The sequence below is a fragment of the Rhipicephalus sanguineus genome, chromosome 8 (assembly GCF_013339695.2).
Source record: "Rhipicephalus sanguineus isolate Rsan-2018 chromosome 8, BIME_Rsan_1.4, whole genome shotgun sequence".
Classification (NCBI taxonomy): domain Eukaryota; kingdom Metazoa; phylum Arthropoda; class Arachnida; order Ixodida; family Ixodidae; genus Rhipicephalus; species Rhipicephalus sanguineus.
The window spans coordinates 131,693,947-131,706,180 of NC_051183.1; the positions used below are offsets into that span (position 1 = coordinate 131,693,947).

The following is a 12,234-nucleotide window of genomic DNA, read 5'->3' on the forward strand; positions in this document are numbered from 1 at the left end:
GCAAAAAGCGTTCGCAACAAATCTTCAGCAGAACACGCCGTCATGAATGACTACAAGATTGATTGGACGAACGCAAGAATCGTCCCAACAGAAAAAGTGACAGCGTCTTGGCTACGTATGGAATCGCTTATCATGCAGACCGCTTGTAAAAGAGTTAGTCTAAACAACGGAAATCTAAACGTGATCAATGCGAGGTCTTTGCAGCAATTTCTCAAACCTATTTAAATGAACCGCTTCTCCTGATGCATTCATTGTCAACAAGGCTTCCGTGCTCAAAGCCGAAACGTGATAAACGTTTGTTTGGTCTGGTCGGCATCTCTTTCTGTTTCAAATGTAAGGTGCCGGCCACACGGGATTCCTTCATGCTGTCGACTTCCATGTCAACACAAAGAGTGCACAAACCGCAACAGAAGGTGAGGTAATGGGAAAGCTGTATATCTTTTTTGCTTCGAAAGCTTTTCAGACACACCGCCCTAGCATCCTTGATTCTTACATAACTCTTATTATGTGTAGCATCTGGAATACTGTGCTCTATGTCAATAGTTTCTTGCTGCACTGGGGAAGCCGCAGGATTCATTTGCGGACAGAAATGCCAAATGTTCCTAAATATGCATTAATTTATGCCATGTCGTCAGCTCAACGTCTGCTTGCCATGTTGTCTGTGCCTCCTATGTGCTTAGTGAATTGACACAGCAAATATTTGGCATTTTAACTATAAACTGTGTCTACATGAACGTGGCAGTAGGGCCTTGCTTCACATATACATTTTCTCAGCAGTTTCCTGCAGCTTCCTTAGATTTTAAGTAAGGACAAACACTTTGCACACAAGCGTAAAAAGACATGGAAACACATGAGCATAAAGGTATGTGCTAGCGCAATTACATGTCGTGACACCAGGTGCCCTCTTTTTCAGGGGGCTCTAAAATGCACTTTGGCACACGCCTGGCAGTCTCATAACGTCTTGCATTCGCCTTCACAACTTGATGCCTTTCATGTCCTGCACAACAGGATTGCTTTTCTTCAAAATCAGTCACATTTGTGCGCCATGAATGGGAAGCATGGAGTGATGTTTTTGTCTTCTGTATCTGGACCCATGTGGATGGTGCCAGCCAAGAATGGCAAAAATAAGGAAAACCTGTGCCACTGACACAATATTTCATCCGTGTGAATACAAACTTTTAAGCATTTTTTAATTAGCAGTTATCGTCTACTAGTGAAGTGTTGCCAGCTCAAGTGTGCAGGCTTCTCCATGTCTTGACACCACCCCCCTTCATGTGCTTCTTGTGTCACTGATCATGCACACCTAATTTTCAGATGCTGTCATCATTTCCAAATTTTCCGAAACATTAAGATCACAGTGGCGCATCCCAGTTGAGAAAGAAATTTTACGGCTTTCACAGCAGGTGCCATGCCACTTTGAGGCTGTATTGTTGCCATGCTGAATGATTCTTTAAAGTACTCACATTTGACTACTGAAACCTCATATTAATTTCAGAGTTCATTGAAAGTGGCATGGTTGAGATGGCCGCCAAGAAGGGAATCATGGTTAGGGAACGAGAGCGCGATGCGAACATTGCCCGATTACGCTGTGGCGTCCAAGACTTGAAGGCGAAAGTCAAGCGTTCTCCAAGTGTTTTTAAGCATTGTTGGTAGGGTGAGATAGTAAACAGATACAAAATAAGAAAATCCTAATAAATTACTTAGGTTGCTTTGCAGAAACTGTGTGGGAGCAGAGCTAAGCCATTTTCTGAATACCCATGCAGGCCACTTGCCACTTCGTTGAAAAGGAGACTCCTGAGGAGGCGTTTCTGCATGACACGGCCTGTTCGAGCCTTCCATTGTGGGATGAACAGTTATTCCCATCATTAGAGCCTTCACCAAACGAGATTGGAGGTGTGTACTGCTTTCTTTTTTCGCTCTAAGTATTATTCCAACCTGTAGTTATGGTACCAACGAAGGCTAGTAGGCACTTAACGTTCGTTACATATATGATATGGTGCGAGTGACGCAGTGAATGTATCTCATTTCCCCAAATGCCGACTACACTTTCTAATGCACTCTTTAAATATCAGAACCTCACACTGTACTCATCTACAGTGTCGATAGACGTTGATTACAAATGCATATGTGAATCATAGACCGCTCCCGCATTTCATGGGCAACCGAGTTGTATTTTTTTTTTTCATTTATGCCGTAAGGCGCACTGGCGCCAAAAAATAAATAAAAGCTAGGTGACGCTTTTGAGCCGCTCAGCTGGTCCAACAGTGGGACAGATGGAAATCGTCGGGAGGCCGTTGCGACTAAACACTGAAGTTCGTGATTGAATTGCGGAGTAACATATTGCACCTTACCAAATTCACTGTGTCGAAGTCCTGGCATGGCGCAAGCAGAAAGCTACAGTGTATCCACGGCATCTACAGAATCTAAACAAATGTTTGGAACATAGGTGCAACACTGAGCAAACATTGGCATCATTATTTTCTGAACAGTTGCTGACGTTGCAAAATATTTTCTTTGCATTCTTACATTTACAGGTACAATAATAACTTTTCTAACTTACTAAACGGTGGAGCCTGAATTCTAACAGTTTAGTATTCGTTGATTTTGCTCCATGAACAGGTTCAGCACAGTGTTGCTACGGCAGCAACAACTGCGCCTGCTACTGAGTCTGCTGCCACCTCATATCCTGCAGCCAGACCAACTAAATGTGCTGTGCTGCCTCTTCTGGTCCTGCAGCCTTAGCAGTCACACTGCCTTCTGCATCTGATGCTGACATGTCGCAGTGTTCGTTCAGCACGGATGAACAGCTAAGATAATCAAGGATCCACAAGGAGTATTATAGGTGCGTAGCCTATCATGATAATAACTAGTAACAAGAGTGCTTATTTGGGCCAGTCTGTACATGTCCATAAGAAATGAGAAACAGCATGAACCACAGGATGACAGGACAGAAATGAACTAAGTGCTGTTCTGTTCGGACTACGTTTACAGTGCAAGTATGTCAGTGCTAAGTCCATATCTATGCTTTTGCCTTGTGGTTCGCGCTGTTGGTTGTTTTCTTTGAGCTAGTAACAAGATGTGGACTTGAATTAGTCGGTAAATAGCTGCGCGCGAAGACATAGGATGTGTTTGCGTCTTGTTTCTTTTGCAATAACTAGTCTTGTGCCGAGTTTCAGCTTACCTAACCAAGCAACAATGAATGTGTGGGTGCAGAGTATGTTAATTGCCAGTTCTTGCACAGTCAGTCTGCATGTGGCCTGATAATCACGTTGTCTCGACAAAACCCTAAAAAATAATGCTGCTGTGGCAAGAGCGACAACAATGCAAAAAAAAATTGTAGGAGGTGCTGGTAGTTACCTTTGCTCGCTAGTGCTGCGTGAGTTATGCTGATAATCTGTGCCCAGCCTTTAACGAAAGGTATACTTCAGCTTTCAGAAGCTGAACTTACTTTTCGAGGATGGCTTATCTTTCTATTCAAAAGGAACATCATGTGAGCTACTGCATTCGCAGTGCGTGCGGCGATCTGGGTCAACACAAGCTAGATTGTGTTGCCACTGTAGTCATCATTCACCGTGGTCATGAAGCGATACAATGCGGAATTGTAGCCTAAAGTCTGTGCAGAGGCTTTGATACTCATTCGGTAACTGATCAGCACTTGCTGGAATGAGGGCATTGTGTGTGTGAGGGCACATTCAAAGTGCAGCTGCAGCACGGCACCCGGAAATATTTCTTAATCCACAGCAGCTTCTGCCACGCTTGTGACATAGCGTGAACGTTACAAGGAGTCGAAATGAAATTACTGCTCGACGCAACCGATGCAGACAAACCGCATTGTTGCTATTGACACACTCATCATGGTGATTTCTCTTTGTGAATGTATGCCGGCAATGGGTACCGAATGAGAATGAAGCTACTGTTTGCCACAAGAGATTATACTATTTACGCATTCTTAGATGGACATTGCTCAATTTTGAAGACGTGCAGTTAGTACATACAACAGGCATCAAAAATTTTCAGGTGGTGGCCTTCGAACCTCCAAGCAGCCCCTGTAAATCCCTTGCTGGGCCAGTGAACACAGTCCATCATGTTTTCTTTCGTGTATTTTGCCAATTATGAAAGCTGTACTTGTGTTTTTCAAACTTTAACTCTTTCCCAATTACTTTTTAGATAGCAATTCTGAGACCGATTCTCACTTCTTAGCAAAAGAAAAGCATTTTTTTCCTGTTTAAAAGCTGGCTAAGAAATGGCGAGGCCTTTAACGATACTGAGTGCATCACATTGCAGTTTTTATCATTTATGTACTATTTGACAACTTTCAATTGCACAAGCAATTTTGAAAATAATTTTCTCGCAGCACTTGTAGCACAAAAATCTGAGAATATATATACGTAATGGCACTGCATATTTTAGCTGTTGACTAATATGTATGTTGCATTCAGTGTTCACCGAACACTGAAATGTGCAGTGTGATAATTTATAAGGTGTACCTCGCAAGGCATTGTTAACTGGTCAATTATAATAGAGCTGAAACCTGGGAGAATATGCAAGTGAAACATAAGAAATTATACGACTTAGGGGAATAAATAACTATGTGGCTAATGCAAGTGAAACTTAGAAAATTCTACGATTTAGGAGAACAAATAATAATTCATTCTAAAAAGACAGGGCGTGCAAAGACGGACACAAGAAAGAAGTCAGGACACCACAAACGCCGACTAACAACTGAAGAGACGCGCAACAGCGGAAAAGAAAGAAGGCACGAAAACATATCTGCGCATGCTCATGCAACAGGCGAACCTATCAATCTGGCACGCGTGGGGGTCTACGTGGAAGTAACTGTCAAGGCATTTGAACTGTTCTGTCTTTTTAGAATGAATACTTACCAACTAGCTCCGCTCTCTGTTATTCTAAAAAATAATAATGTGGCTAATGCTCCACTGTTATCATTTACTACTTCCATGTTGACATAGAGGTAGTTTCAATATTATTTTCAAGCTTGCACTTGGCACAGTAGAGCCCCACTGTTATGTTCCTCGCTGCATTTTCCTGGCTGGTACATCGTTTTCCGCTGGTCCCAGCATAGCTTTCATAGGGTCCAATATATTGGGAATCCCATTACATCCTTCAGTCCCTTCAAAAATGTATCAGCAGGGTTCTCTATATGTGTTTCAGTTCAATGTGTAGTTGAGACTTTTGAAATTCAGATCGTTGTTATTGTCGTTGGGATGAATTAAACAGTGCTGTTTGCTAAAGAAATAATTTTTTGTTTGTATCTGTGCAGGTTGACCTGCCTAACAGTGGGACGCTCTCAAGGGCCGCCTCGAGAAAGGACTTCCATTTGGTTCAGCGGTCCACCATCGCAATATGGTGGACAGATGCCCACGCGCATAGGAGCTTCACGGGAACGAACTGTTTTGCAGCAGCAGGCGGCCAGAAGCCTGCACATCAGCCATTGTCCCCACATAAAGTGGGAGCATAGAGAGGTCAGCGAGAAAGCTTGCGCATTTCAGTAGCGTGCATGTTTTCTGTCATGCATGCATGTCGTTTAATAACCTGGTACCAGTTCGGCGACTTCAGTGCCCTATTTCTGAGCACAGCTGCAAGTTATATTTCCAGTCACAGAATGTACATGCCTAATGGTTGAAATGGTGAAATGCTTGTCTACTTCAAGCAATACTGCAAGTCGGCCCAATTGGAACATATTCATCTTCACAGATTCGCGCAAGCACACGGAGACAAAGAAGAAATACACAACAACGAGCGCAATCTAACAACTGGTTTATTTTTTCACAAATCTTCGCTTAACAATCCTCCGATCGGTGCGATCTAGTAAAAAAAAACTCGTCAAAAGCGCACATGGAACAGCTCGTGATCACGTGCCTTAACGTACACATGACGACAGCAAAGTTTCTTTCTCAAACAAGGCAACAGAGGGCTGGCTAACACACTTTTCTTTTTGCTTGTCAACGTAAAAGGCCTCACTTTCTCCCTCGAAGTTTGATTGCGATGCCTGTATTCAATGACGGTGCTACTAAAACATGGGGTGCATGCGCACTCATTGCAATGCAGCGCTAAATACGTGTTACGGCGGCCTTTCAGACTCGACATATGTTCCTTAGTCTTGTGTTTATACACCTGCCAGTCTGCCCTACGAACACATGACCACACGTCAAAGAAATATTATACACTATATTGTCTACACATTTAACAAACTGCTGCTTCTTGGTGCACATTTAACAAACTAGTAGTGATTCTTACGTACACGGGCTATCTCACAGAATAAAAAAGGTAGCTGGAAATTACAAAGTTAAGGTGGTGTTTTTTGGCCAAGAACAAAATCGGAGGTGTGTGTGCTTTGGTTGACCATAAATGTGAGAAACTGAAAAGTGTACAGGAAGACTGCTGTGGTGTTAAACACAAGCACCAGTTTGTTAAATGTGCAAACAATGTAGTGTACAATATTCTTTTGACGTGTGCTCGTGTATGTAGGGCAGACTGGCAGATGTACAAACACGAGGCTAAGGGAACATATGTCGAGTCTGAAAGGTCGCCGTAAGACACGTTTAGCGTTGCATTGCAATGAGTGCGCATGCAAGCCTTGTTTAGTAGCACCACCATTGAATACAGGCAACGCAATCAAACTTCGGGGAAGATAGTGGAGGCCTTTTAGATTGACAAGCAAAAAGAAAAACGTGTTATCCACCTTTCTGTGTCTTTGCTTGAGAAAGAAATTTTGCTGTTGTCATCTGTATGATAAGGCATCTGATCACGAGCTGTGCCATGTGCGCTTTGACGAGATTTTTAGGCCAGATCGCGCAGATCGGAGGGGTGCCAAGTGAAGGCTTTCGAAAAAATAAACCAGTTGTTAGATTGCGCTCGTCGTTGCGTATCTCTTCCTTGTCTCCGTGTGCTTGTGCGAATCCGTGAAGGTTGTCTGCTTGCTTTTGCAAGTATCCCCACATTAAAATAATTTGATATAGTTCAAATCTTGATGGAATCTGTTGCATGTTCTTCTTTGTCCGGAATTTTTTGAGGAAGGGAAACCTGAACTGTATTATTATCTGTCATGGTACCGGCATTCGTGGCGTGCGAGCCTTCTCGAAGTTCAATAAAAGCATTAAACCTGAGCATTCCAGCTTTGTAAGTAATCATGGTGAAAATTTGTTGCAATGGTTGTCCTACATTTAAAAATTAGCCGCTCAGTTTGTATGTTAGGCTGTATGACGAGCGCGTAGCAGGTTATTTACTGAAGAGCGCGTAGCAGACGTATGAAGAGCACGTAGCAAACGTATATTTTCTGCTAGTGTTACCTAAGTGGGTCTTAATCAGCTACCATAGTTCATCGATAGGCATTTCTCAATGAACGAAAATGGATCTGTGTTCCGTCATTTTTCTTTGCCTAAAAAGGCAGAGCACAGATCTGCAACAACCGTAGTGAACTTAAATCATCAAATTAGGGAAATCCTGTAATGAATTCTTCTTGCAGTCTCTTCCAGGCACTACAGTGCTGCCCAAAGCCTTTCGAAAGAGGAAGCGAAACAGGCCGCCCAGAACACCAGGCTTTTGGCTGTCCCAGAAGACGACCAAGTTGAGGCAATGGTAGCAAAAATAAACAGAGAAGTCATTTTCATTTACAAACTACTGTGTAAGGCTTATGTTTTCGCCCGTGGCCATGTAAACATGCATGTTTTCATTCACAATGCATTTAAGGAAAGGCAATTACACCTGGACCCGTCGTGCAAAAACACACCAGCCCGGTTATTGCCAAAACACGCCAGTGCGGGTCTCAACAAAACACGCCAGCCCGGTTCTTGCAAAAACACACTAGTCCGGTTCACACCAAAAACCGGTCGTATACACCAGACCGGGGACACCCGCCAGAAACCGTGTCTGAATTCCCGCTCTGGTGGGAACGGGAAAAACACACCAGACACGGCCTGGTGAATTTTTGACTGGGATGGGAGGTTTAAAAAATATTTTCGGTCGTGACGTGCGTGTCACGTGGTTAGAAACTCCCTGTGGGAGTTTTAACAATCCTTTTTGGTCGTGACGTGCGTGCGTGTGTGAATGTGCGTTTGTGTACGGGCATCTGTTTAGCACGCCGGTGTGAAGCTCCAGTGCCTTGTGTGGGTCTCCGTGCGAGCATTTGTTGAGAGACAACGAAATTATCAGTGCAACGAGGATTTGCAACGGCCAGTTGATTTGTGTAGACGTGTAGGAGTATTTTCTCCACTGAACCGTTCTGGTGAGAGACAAGTTCAACTCGCGCCAGCGTCCGACCGCAAACACATCGAGCTGGCTGTCCCGTGTTTATTCTCCCGTCAAGCGGCAATGCCCATGTAGTATGTGTGTGCAAGCCTCCGACACGCCACGGATACCTCGCTTCAACGTGCCGAGTTACGAAGAAGTGCGAAGAATGATTTCATCGGTAACAAAAGTAAGCTGTTGCGATCGTCAGCGGGTTGTTTCTGGAGTTTCACCGGCTTAAACTTCGAAGCAGTAAAAAGTAGGCTTCTATACGTCGTCGCCATCAAAACGGCCGGCGGCCGGTGCTGGAGCTGCGCCGGCGACGCGCTCGCCCCGACCACCGGCAAAGCTTGCCTCTCGGAGTGTCACCGAACCGATGTTTCACCGGCTGCAACTTCTAAGCGGTAAGAAGACTTCGCTACGTCGTCAGTACCAAGCCGGCGGCGTAGCGAACTCGCACCGCCACACCGGTCGCTGTGGTGAGTTCTACGAGCTCGCACCGGCCACCGGTGAAGCAAAGAATATGTTTCACAGAAAATAAAAGCTGCTGTAATGAATAAGTTTAAATTGTCTCTTTTGTGCCATGCAACCACCGCTGTCAAACGTCTAGCGAGAAGGCGAGCGCCGATACGAGACAGATTGAACCAACATGCGACCGCCGATGCACTGCAAGCAACAGGAACCGCGACTGCGAGCCGTCTCGTTCGTTGTAAGTGCATCGCTCCGTAGCTCAACGCGGATAGCGGACTCGGATAGCGGCAGTGTGTGTGTGTAAAATAACGGCGACGAAAACTGTACAGCAGCAAGCATTTTGTGATCGCGAGCTGTCGTTCATCGTATAGCCGTGCCATACTCCTGGGAGAGGCCTAGCGACGCCGTCGGCCACAGCGCGGTATACCGGTGGGGCGACGCGGTTCTTCGCCGATGTTGCTGGTGAATGTGTGCCGCTGAAGCGTTCGTGCACGGCCGCTCGTGGTTCGTGTACGATTACGTGCATTTTACAGACTCACGCACAGTACTGCTCAGGCGGATACATCACATGTGACAGAGTGCCAGCTGATAATCAAAATTCGCTAATTAAAAAGGCGTTGAATGTTAGGCGGGTTTATAGTAAAAGATAGGTGTGCCTGAGTGGTGTCTATAAGCCCACCGCAAATCTACACGTACGCCATGAATATTTGTTGATTAATTACACGGAAAATAGTGTCCCATCTGAGCTACATTGGAGGTCAAGATGTGGTGCCTCTATATACGCGGTGACCAAAGTTTGGTTGTGAAGCGCGGGTTTGCCCCTAGACGCCTACGGCATCAGATTTCTCCCGGTTGAAAATGAGGAAGGGGTACCATTCGATCTAGTCATGTTACTGGGCCTGCACAGTATATGGCAGTCAAGAATGGCGGTGCGCCATGCTGATATTCATGCACGTCCGGTTCGACAATACTTTTTCGAGTCTATATGTTCATTTGTGGAAACACAAACGGTCCAGGAAGATGTACCGGATTGGCTTCATCAAGTAGAAAGCTTTCTACAGATGAAGCAATTTTAAGAAGCTTGCAAACTGTACTTTTTTATTATTATATTTTTATTTTTATTTTTTGTTCTTTGTATGGTATATATTTGTTTTCACTGCTGTATGTATGTACATAGGCAATAAAGAAAGAAAAAAATCACAGCATATCCACGGAGTGAATGATGATGAGTGGGCGAAGCTGCGGAGGTTCATCGGTAAACCGTGAATCTTCCGTGAATTCTGCCCAGTACATCATCACCGACGTGAGATCGGGCGCGTTTATACTAAAGGTTCGATGAGTTATGACGACTTGCAGCGCACTTTAATTTTACATGTACGCTGTGAATTTTCATTGTTTAGAAAACCATTGCTTAGAAAACATCTGGCGTCTTTCGTTAAGCAGCTGGCGTCTTTTCGTTTTGCTTTAGAAACATCTGGCGTTCTTTGGTTTTGCTTTTACAAAACATCTGGCGTCTTTTGTTGGTTTATTTCATCAATCAACGGAGTTTTGAACAAAATTTTTATTGTTTAATCACGCACAGGAGAAATCTCACCAGGCACTACCTTGGAGGTAAAGAATGGCTGCTAATGGGAATGAGAGAAAGAAGAAGTCGGCTTTTAGCTAACGCTGCGAATTTTTTATTGTTCAACAACGCACAGGAAAAATCTCCCACCGGCACCACCTTGCAGGTCAAAGCGTAAGACTGGTTACATACGAAGCTACGAGGGACGAACGGGTGCCGCTATAAGGAGCTTCGCCCCTAAAAAGCGCGGGTGGCGAGCGGTTGTCAGTGTGTGTTGTATTACTTTGCGAATGTTGTGTGCATGTTTGTGTACGTGTGATCGAGTTTGCGTGTTTCGATGCTAATTTATTCAAAGATTCTCGGGCGCACGGTGCGACAGCGAAAAGCATTTTTTTTTCGATGGCTATAAAAATTTACTCATATACTTACCTGGAAAAGCTCCCCTATGGATGTAAACAAATACTCCCCTCAGTCCATCCAAAACCTCCGGCCTTAAGGGGGGTAAATTTTTTACTCCCCTGGACGGAGTATATAAAACCCACATTGGGGCGTGCGCTAGAGGACAAGTCCATTTACTCCCATCTCGGCTTTTTTTTATTGCTTACAGTGTACCACAGCGTGGCAGATGGTAACCGGGACTCTCTCATTAAAATGCCGTTCGATCTCAGTCGAGTTTAGATTAAGGGATATTTCTCTTTGAGGGCTATCTGGAAGCGTACCATAAATTTACGTCTATTCTCTTAATGTTTAATGTTCATTTATACGGAACAGGAATATCTCCACCGGCACTGAACGGCGTCTTAAGATAAGGAAAACACCCTTACACCCTAATTTTTGCAAATTTTCGTTAGGCAAAAGGGTGTTTTGCTTGCTTGATACACCCTTAAGGGTGCAAAGTGGTTTACAGTGTATGCCAGATGGTCAGTGTAAGGCTGTGTAGCACGAGCGTTCCGTCCATGTGGTATTTTACAATACGTTCTGTTGCGTGTATGGTTTGACGAATGCGTGCAACTTCTATGCTGATGTCATCTGTAATTGCGTGTTCCCTGACTGGTAGATTTTATTTTTCACATTTTTCAGTGATAAGGGTGTTTAGGCAATTGGAAACGCCCTATGGTATGGGTGTCTTGATACGTGAAAACACCCTTTTTCTAGGGTGTAAGGGTGTTAGTTATAGACACGGCAAAACCCCCTTAAGGGTGTAAAGTGGTTTACTGTATATACACAGATGTAGCGGTGGATTACCCAATGGGACTTGAAAGCAGTTCACAGTGCAACAATGCGGTGGAAGTGAATAAATAGACCAGTCAAGGCATTAAGTAAACATATTGCTGTTTATTGCCGATCAAAAAAGTAACAGTTCAAGGACAGCAGCAGACACGCTCCTCCGCAGTGGCAGTATCTTATCTTAAACGCTTCGGCTCGTCATGCATGTGTCATCGTAAATACCAGCATAAGAGCTGGCTTTCGCATAACATCCAGAATGAATAACAGTGCCGTTTCCCCCAAATATGCAATCCGATTAGAAGGGGTGAAAACGTTCAGGGGGCTTTGGATACATGAAACCACTTACCGGCGTATTCACGAACCGACCTTAACTTATCGCGGTAAGGCTACTTACGAAAGGAAGAGAAAAGTATAAGAAAAGGATAAGGTGAGTTTCAAAAACCTGCCTTATCTTGCCATAAGTGCGCCTTATGAAAGGCGTCCTTAACTCGAGCAACTTCGAGCAACAATAAATTAGTTTCATTGCAAGAAACCAATAATGGTATCCACAAAAGCACCCATGCCTAAACACCAAAAATGTTTGCTAAGGCACCGCCCGCTTTTGGTGAAATCCGCATTCTTTGTCTGGCCATATTTGTTGAACCCCCGTCGACACAGTCGGGCCGCGAGAGCACGATTGCTATTTCGACGTCTTCTGATGTTTGTTTTTGCTTTGTTCGTTGATG

At 44.3% G+C, this 12,234-nt stretch overlaps 1 long non-coding RNA gene across 1 annotated transcript; it reads left to right on the forward strand.

The window, feature by feature from the left end:
* The first annotated feature begins 1,738 nt into the window (after positions 1-1,738).
* On the forward strand, positions 1,739-7,589 carry LOC125759602 (uncharacterized). The gene is made up of 3 exons (XR_007417230.1): positions 1,739-1,893; positions 5,282-5,483; positions 7,487-7,589. It is a non-coding gene; the product is annotated as an uncharacterized LOC125759602 (long non-coding RNA).
* Positions 7,590-12,234: the final 4,645 nt, after the last annotated feature.